Genomic DNA, 7,417 nt, shown 5'->3' on the forward strand with positions numbered 1-7,417 from the left:
GACACACTTCCTCAAGGGTACAAAGATATAGACACGCGGAATGGTCCACAGGTTTGTTTTTTGAAATAAAAACTTGGAAAAAAAACAATTTAAATGCCCTTCAATAAAAGGATGTTTAAATAAATCCTATCCCTGGGCCATCAAATGCTACCCAGCCATTAAATGAAATGACTTGCGCCAGGCACGGTGGCTCACGCCTGTAATCTCAACACTTTGGGAGGCCAAGGGTGGGCAGGAGTTCAAGACCAGCCTGGCCAACATGGTGAAACCCCGTCTCTATTAAAAATACAAAAAATTAGCCAGGCATGGTGGTGCATGTCTGTAGGCCCAGCTACTCAGGAGGCTGAGGGAGGAGAATCACTTGATCCTGGGAGGTGAAGGTTGCAGTGAGCCAAGATCTTGCCACTGCGCTCCAGCCTGAGTGACAGAGTGAGACTCCATGTCAAAAAAAAAAAAAAAAAAAAAAAAAAGGCTCAGATCTGAGCATATTGACATGAAAAGATGTCCATGGAATGTTTTTGTTAAACTAGCCACAGAAGAATATGCCTATGGGGACCCCGGTTGTGTTAAATGGAATGCTCGAATATTTGCATGTTTGTGTACAAATGTAAAAAAATCTGGAAGGACAGTCAACAAATTATGAACCATGCTTATGGAAAGAGTAGGTTATAGGGTGATTTTTACTTTACAAGTTAAGTGATTGACTCATTATTTTTGTAACTAGTGTATTTTATTTGAAAGTGAAACTTAAAACTTCTCCACTGTGCTCTTCCAGGGATGGTGTCTGGAAGCATTGGGCATACGCTTTCCTGCAGCCTCTAACAAAACTAGACTTCCCCGAACTCCTGATAATAGAACTGCTTACCTTTATACCAAGAAGGCTGGGAAGACACTCATATCTGCATGTGACCTGTGCCCAGGCAAATGGATTCATGCTGTGAAACCAAAGTTCTTAGGAGATGGTCTAGAATGAAAAAAAAAAAAAAAAAATGTCAGCAAGGCCTATTGTGGTACTGTGAGTGCTGGATGTGTCTGTGACCGTACCAAGTGTGCTTTCCTTATTGAGGAGCCGAAAATTGTTGGGAACATTCTGAAGGCCCAAATACAGAACCAGAGAGCTAAATTTAAAATAAATAATGAATAAATAAATAAAACTTTTTTGAGTAATAAAAAAAAAAAATCCAAAGGCAAAAACACACACACACACACAAAAAAAATCCATTGTCTGAAAAACAAGAGATAAACTGAAACCAGTTTAAATGCAAGCCTAAACTATAAATTATATAAATATCAATGTTTGGACTCAGTGCTGTGGGCTCAGATATTTACCATCAGCAGTGAGGTATTTCTATTTCCTCCCAAAAAAGGTTATACATAGTAACTACATACCTGGACCAAACCCCTAGAGATCGTCTTACACATGGTCCCTAAGGCAGGGTGTGCCCTGCAGTTCCACATGGACGGCAGAACGGTGGAGACAACTGAATATCCACTGACAGCAGTGCAATAGGCTGAACACGTGTGTCTCCCAAGAATTCATGTGTTGAAACCCAATCCCCAATGTGATGGTATTTAGGAGGTGGGGCCTTTTGGAGGGGATCAGGTCGCGAGACTAAGATCCTCATACAAGGGATTAGTGCCTTTATAAAACAGGCCCCAGAGAGCTCGCTCACTCCTTCCACCACGTGAGCACACAGCAAGAAGGCGTCAACTGTGAACCAGGAAGCAGGCCCTCGCCAGTCGCCAAATCTGCCAGCACCTTGATCTTGGACTTCCCAACCTCCGGAACTGTGAAGAGTAAATTTCTGTTGTTTAAAAGCCACCCCAGATGGCATTCTGTTACAGAAACCCAAATGGATTGAGACAGGCAGAATGGAGAAGTAGAATACGCCTTGGTCAGCAGTTAAAGGGAACAAGCTAGTTCAAACTCCAGGAAGATACAGATGACAGTGATGAGCTAAAATACACAAATAAGAAAAACTTCTGCACCTGCAAAGAAGTCCTGTCCCACAAGTTGAACCAGCTTCTAGTCCAGGCTGTAGATAAATATCCATTTCTTGGAGTTAAAGAAATGCAGGATCAGGGCTCTACAACACTCCAAGAGCAAAAGGAGACCCCTGAATGGGGGCTGTTTTCCAGGCAAGTGATTGGTTCCTTTGCTCATGGAATAAAAATAAAACAGGGGAGGGAAGGATGCTCCACACACAGCATTTGGACTCCAATTCACACAGACCAACCAAAAACGATATTTTTAAGACAGTTAGGGAAATCTGACTACAGATGGTAAGAAATTCTCACTGTTTTTGTTACATTTGATAGTAGCTTTGTGGCTATGTAAAAAAAAAAAAAAAAGTAAACATTGTAGCATTGCACACAGCTGTTAGGATGAAATGACAAGATGACTAGGATCTGTGATAAAACACTTCAGCAAAGAGGATAGGAGGAAAGTAAGCAAATGTGGTAACATCCTAAGAACCACAGATGCTGAGTGGTAGGCATAAACTACTCTGCTTTGGCTGTGTGTGTGAACCGTATGGACAAGTGTAAGAAATGGGCTGGAGGAGCACACACCTGTAGTGAGTAGGCTGCCTCTGGGGCAGGAGCCCGGGGAGTGGGGACAACCAACGAGACTCCCACCTCTATACAATGCCTTAATATAGCATGAAAACAAAGACCCAAGGCAAGAATGACGAGACAGTACTGATGACCGAATCCCTGCGGTCCGAGCACAGGGACTGGTGTGTTCTCTGTGCTTCTGTGTATTACTTTAGTTTTTCACGATAAAATAACTTCAAAACAGAAGGCACCAGGAAGATGAAACAAAAGCTTATGCAACCCATGGGAAGATAGAGCCCCTGGAGCCGAGGATGTGGGACCCGGTTGGCTCATGGAGCTGCTTGCCAGGAAGGCCCAGAAACTCAGCATTTGGTCACACAGGTGACTGCGGCTTTGGCCACACTAACTGCTGGAGTACCACCGCCTTGGGAGCACTCTGGGGACACCAAACCACATACGAATATATATGGCCACATTTGACAAATGGAGAGAAACCTGGACTGCTGGTCAACCTCCACAGACCTGAACAACGGGTTTCGTAGTCAAGTGTCTAAAGCTGGGCTGGTATGGGGACTTTCTTCTTTAGGAATAGGCTCATTTCCTTCAATATCATTGATTATTGATTGTTATTTAAAAGCTCCATATAGCCGGGCGCGGTGGCTCAAGCCTGTAATCCCAGCACTTTGGGAGGCCGAGGCGGGCGGATCACGAGGTCAGGAGATCGAGACCATCCTGGCTAACACAATGAAACCCCGTCTCTACTAAAAAATACAAAAAACTAGCCGGGCGAGGTGGCGAGCGCCTGTAGTCCCAGCTACTCGGGAGGCTGAGGCAGGAGAATGGCGTGAACCTGGGAGGCAGAGCTTGCAGTGAGCTGAGATCCAGCCACTCACTGCAGTCCAGCCTGGGGGACAGAGCAAGACTCCGTCTCAAAATAAAATAAAATAAAATAAAATAAAAGCTCCATACATTTAGCCATTCAATAACTATTTAGCAAGTGCCTGCTCCTTACCAGGTATTCAGCTCCCATACAAGAGTGGCGGATACCAAGCTACACAGCTGGGCATCATCCTAGCCAGCCAAAACCTGCAATAGGAGCCCCACCTGGGTGCCCACCCATCCCCACCCCTCCCCCTGTTATCTGCAAATGGGGTGATCAGAGCACCTGCGGAGGGAGAGCCAGCTAATTATCTTCAAGCCCTTAGACCAGTGCTTGCCTCACAGAAGCCTCCAACTACTACTATGGGCCTGTCCCCACGGACCCTGTCCTTGTCCTTGTCCTTGTCCTGTCCGTGGGAGCTACCCCGAATGCCCCTTTTTTAACAAGGTCTGCCTTCCCTGGGGTTTGGAGTCGCTTCCACGTAGCAGCCTCGGCCCCAAGCTCGTCTCTAAGGGAAAGTCCAGGGCTCACTTCCATCTGAGTTTCAACAACAAAAACATCCTAAGAGAGATCACAGATGTATTCAGGAAAATTTCAAAGAAAGAAGACCACGCAGAATCATTGACTTAAAGTGATAGAGGGAGACAGTAGAAAATGACAAGCAAATTAAGGAAATCCAAAATAAAACCAGCAAGAATGTGTATCCTGAGTAGGATTTTACATATATATATATATGTACACCTCCTTCTTGGGACTTTGCTGATTTTCATTTTTTTTCAAATGTGAGCTTATATTACCTTTATCTTTAGAAAATATAGGTTTTAAAAGCCTATCCATTCAAAGTGAATTGTGGTGATCAGATTTCACCTGTTTTTCATTCACAACAGTTTGACACAGAACAGGGATTGGAACCATCATTAACCGCATAGAACCAGGTGCCTCCAAAACTGCACTTGGGGGATATCATTATGTGCAGCAAATTAAACCAGGCCAGTTCAAGGTTACAGAAAGCGTTCCACAGACCGGGGCACCCGGTGACAGAACCTGAACCACGCGGGAAGAAGTGTTTTCAGCTGTGCATAGCAATCACAGCTAGAAGAGTCACATTCTGATTGCTTTAAAAAGACGCACCTTTTCCTGTTTTAAATCAGCAGATGCAAACGTAAAACACCAGCCTGTCCACGCCGCAGCTTGGTAACAGTCAGGATGGGCCTCAAGAAAAGTCCTGATTGTAGTTCTGTGCTGAAATGGAGACAAACAGAAGATTCTCCTGGGTGGGGGCTTAACAGCCAGAACTGCCCTGCCTCCCCCACCTCCTCCCTGAATCTAGTCCTTTGCTTCTCTTCTCCTAAGCAGTCATGGCTCATTTTCAAGTGCCCCGAGGAAGCCTGTGTTTTCCTTTGATCTAATGATGCTGAGTCAGGGGAGTAAGCAGATGAGGAATAGAAGGAGAAAGCACCATCAGGGGTGGAAGGACCAGGGCAAGGTTGCCTTGGGAAATGGAGTGATTTTCTAGGTATTTGATAAACCAGAAACAATGTGATCCATGTGCACTACATTTGATGATTTGTAAAATGCAAAAGCCATGCATTACTCATGCAAAATGAGTCATCCACCAACTGGTTCCCCAGGATCAGGCACCAAGCTTACAAGGACACCTTGATTCCTTACAGTAGCTCAGCCAGTAGGCAGCAGCAGCCCCACGACACCCCCAGGAAAACCCAGGGTGGGGGCAGAGGGACCATTCCAGCCCACGTCTGCCAGGCTCCAAAGCAATCCCCTTGTCACAGCTCTATATGCAGCTGCAGAATGTTAACATTAAGATAAGAAAAAAAAATACCATAAAACTGATTGCAGAACAAAAACCAAATTTTGGGCTTACAGTTAACTATGAGTTCATGAGAGTAGTGAGCTTTGTCTGTTTCATTTACTCCTGGGTCCCCAGGCCTCAAAAGGAAAGCATCACACTCAAGAAGACATTAAATGAAAAGGACACAAAGCTCAAAAGCCACAGACTTGCATCATCATTTTAAAAATCACAGATATCTGTTAAAATGAGTGCTGCCATGTGCATTTGTGACGATTCAATGCCGACGAGAGGCTTCTTGGTGACAGTAACCACCGGGACATATATCCTGTATCAGATGAGACGGCAGTGGTATAGAATGCATCGGTCACACCAATGCTGTTCTAGTCTTGCACCGAGAACTGAATTTTTCAGGTGAGCAGATGAAAAAAATTAAATTCTCCCCCCCAAAAAGATACCGCAGCAAGCACTGTATTTGCTTAAGTTTAACCTGCACCAGAGGATTCTTTTTTCATTTTTTAGAGACAGGGTCTCACTCTGTCACCCAGACTGGAGTGCGTGGCATGATCATAGCTCACTGCAGCCTCAGACTCCTGGGCTCAAACAATCCTCCCACCTCAGCCTCCCAAGTAGCTGGGACCAAAGGCACCTGCTACCGTGTCTGGCTATTTTTTATTTTTATTTTTGTAGAGATGGGGTCTCACTATGTTTCCCAGGCTGGTCTTGAACTCCTGTTCTCAAGCGAATCTCCTGCCTTGACCTCCCAAAGTGTTGGGATTATAGGCGTGAGCCCCATACCTCACCCCACCTGAACAATTCTGAGTTGTTTATCATCCCTACTACCCCCTATGAAGAGGGCCCTGCACCCTGGGCAGCAATGGGTTCCACTGAGCCCCACGGCAGGCCTGGGATGTGAGGTGGGAATAGGAGCAGGGGCAGGGCTGAACGGCACCTGGTAGTCAAGGATGGAGACTTCCCAGCTGTGCTGAGGGTGGTCTGGGCAGGGACATGAGTGCTGTGACTGATAAACCTCCATGCTCAGAGACTTCTCCCGATGAAAGTTCTTTCTTGCTCACAGGCAGTCCAAGGTGAGTGTTCAGCAGGCAGCCTTCCACACAGTGTTTCAGGGATCCAGGATCCTTCCAACTCGTGGTGGCTTCTGGCCAGTAGACAACCACTTAAGTAAGGCAACCCACATCACGTCCACTCCCATCTCACTGGGGGGAACTGGTCAAGGGGCCCCATCTAGAGGGAAGGGAGACTGGGGACATGACCCTTGCCAAGGGAGCTGCAACCATCACAACTCCATACAACAGGAGAGGAGCAACAGCCTCCTCTGGTGGGGATGAAGGAAGCCCTGGAGGATGAGAGGAGCCACTGAGGCTAGGCTGGGCTGGGAAGGCGTCAGAAAGAGAGCCCTCCAGAGTCCAGCGAGGATGTGTCAGCCAGTGGCTGTGATGATATGAGGGCAACCTCCTTTACATCCTCCCTAGAAAACTCTCTGTGATGTTTTATGGGGGATAGCTAGAAAGGCACTGACTTCTGTCTTAGCTCTTACATGAAGAAAACTGTATACAAATACTGGAGCTAGCCTGCATCAAACTTACATTACATGAATGGACAACCCCAACTTCAAGATAGCCTGATGCTATGCATGCAAATTTCAATACTATCATGTATCTTGCAATTGTGGTCCTGAAATTAGTATCCACATTTTGCACATCTGGAGTTTGAAATATACATTGTAAGAAAGGTGTACTGAGTTCACAGGTGTTCCTCCAAAAATTCAGGTCTATCTGGAACCTCAGAATGTGTCCTCATTTGGAAATAGGGTCTTTACAGATATAATTCATTCAGATGAGATCATACTGGAATAGGGTGAGCCCTAAAATGCAATATGACTGGTGTCTTTATAAGAAGTGGAGCGACACACAGAGAAGAAGACTTTGTGAAGACCAAGGCAGAGAGATCGGAGTGATGCAGCTACAAGCCAAGGAACGCCAAGAATTGCCAGCAGCAGGTAAAAAAGGCAAGGAAGGATCCTCCCTTACAGCTTTCAGAGGGAGCATAGCTCTGCCAAGACCTTGATTTCAGATTTCTGGCCTCCAGAACTGTATAAGAATAAATGCCTGTTGGTATAAGTCACCCAGTTTGCTTCCTAGGGCTGCTTGGTT

At 45.8% G+C, this 7,417-nt stretch overlaps 1 long non-coding RNA gene across 1 annotated transcript; it reads right to left on the reverse strand.

Moving 5' to 3' along the window:
- Positions 1 to 685: 685 nt before the first annotated feature.
- On the reverse strand, positions 686 to 7,139 carry LOC144333703 (uncharacterized). Its single transcript, XR_013402645.1, has 3 exons — positions 6,196 to 7,139; positions 4,568 to 4,678; positions 686 to 964 (listed from the first exon to the last, which is right to left on the reverse strand). It is a non-coding gene; the product is annotated as an uncharacterized LOC144333703 (long non-coding RNA).
- Positions 7,140 to 7,417: the final 278 nt, after the last annotated feature.

The sequence above is a fragment of the Macaca mulatta genome, chromosome 13 (genome assembly GCF_049350105.2).
Source record: "Macaca mulatta isolate MMU2019108-1 chromosome 13, T2T-MMU8v2.0, whole genome shotgun sequence".
Lineage (NCBI taxonomy): Eukaryota > Metazoa > Chordata > Mammalia > Primates > Cercopithecidae > Macaca > Macaca mulatta.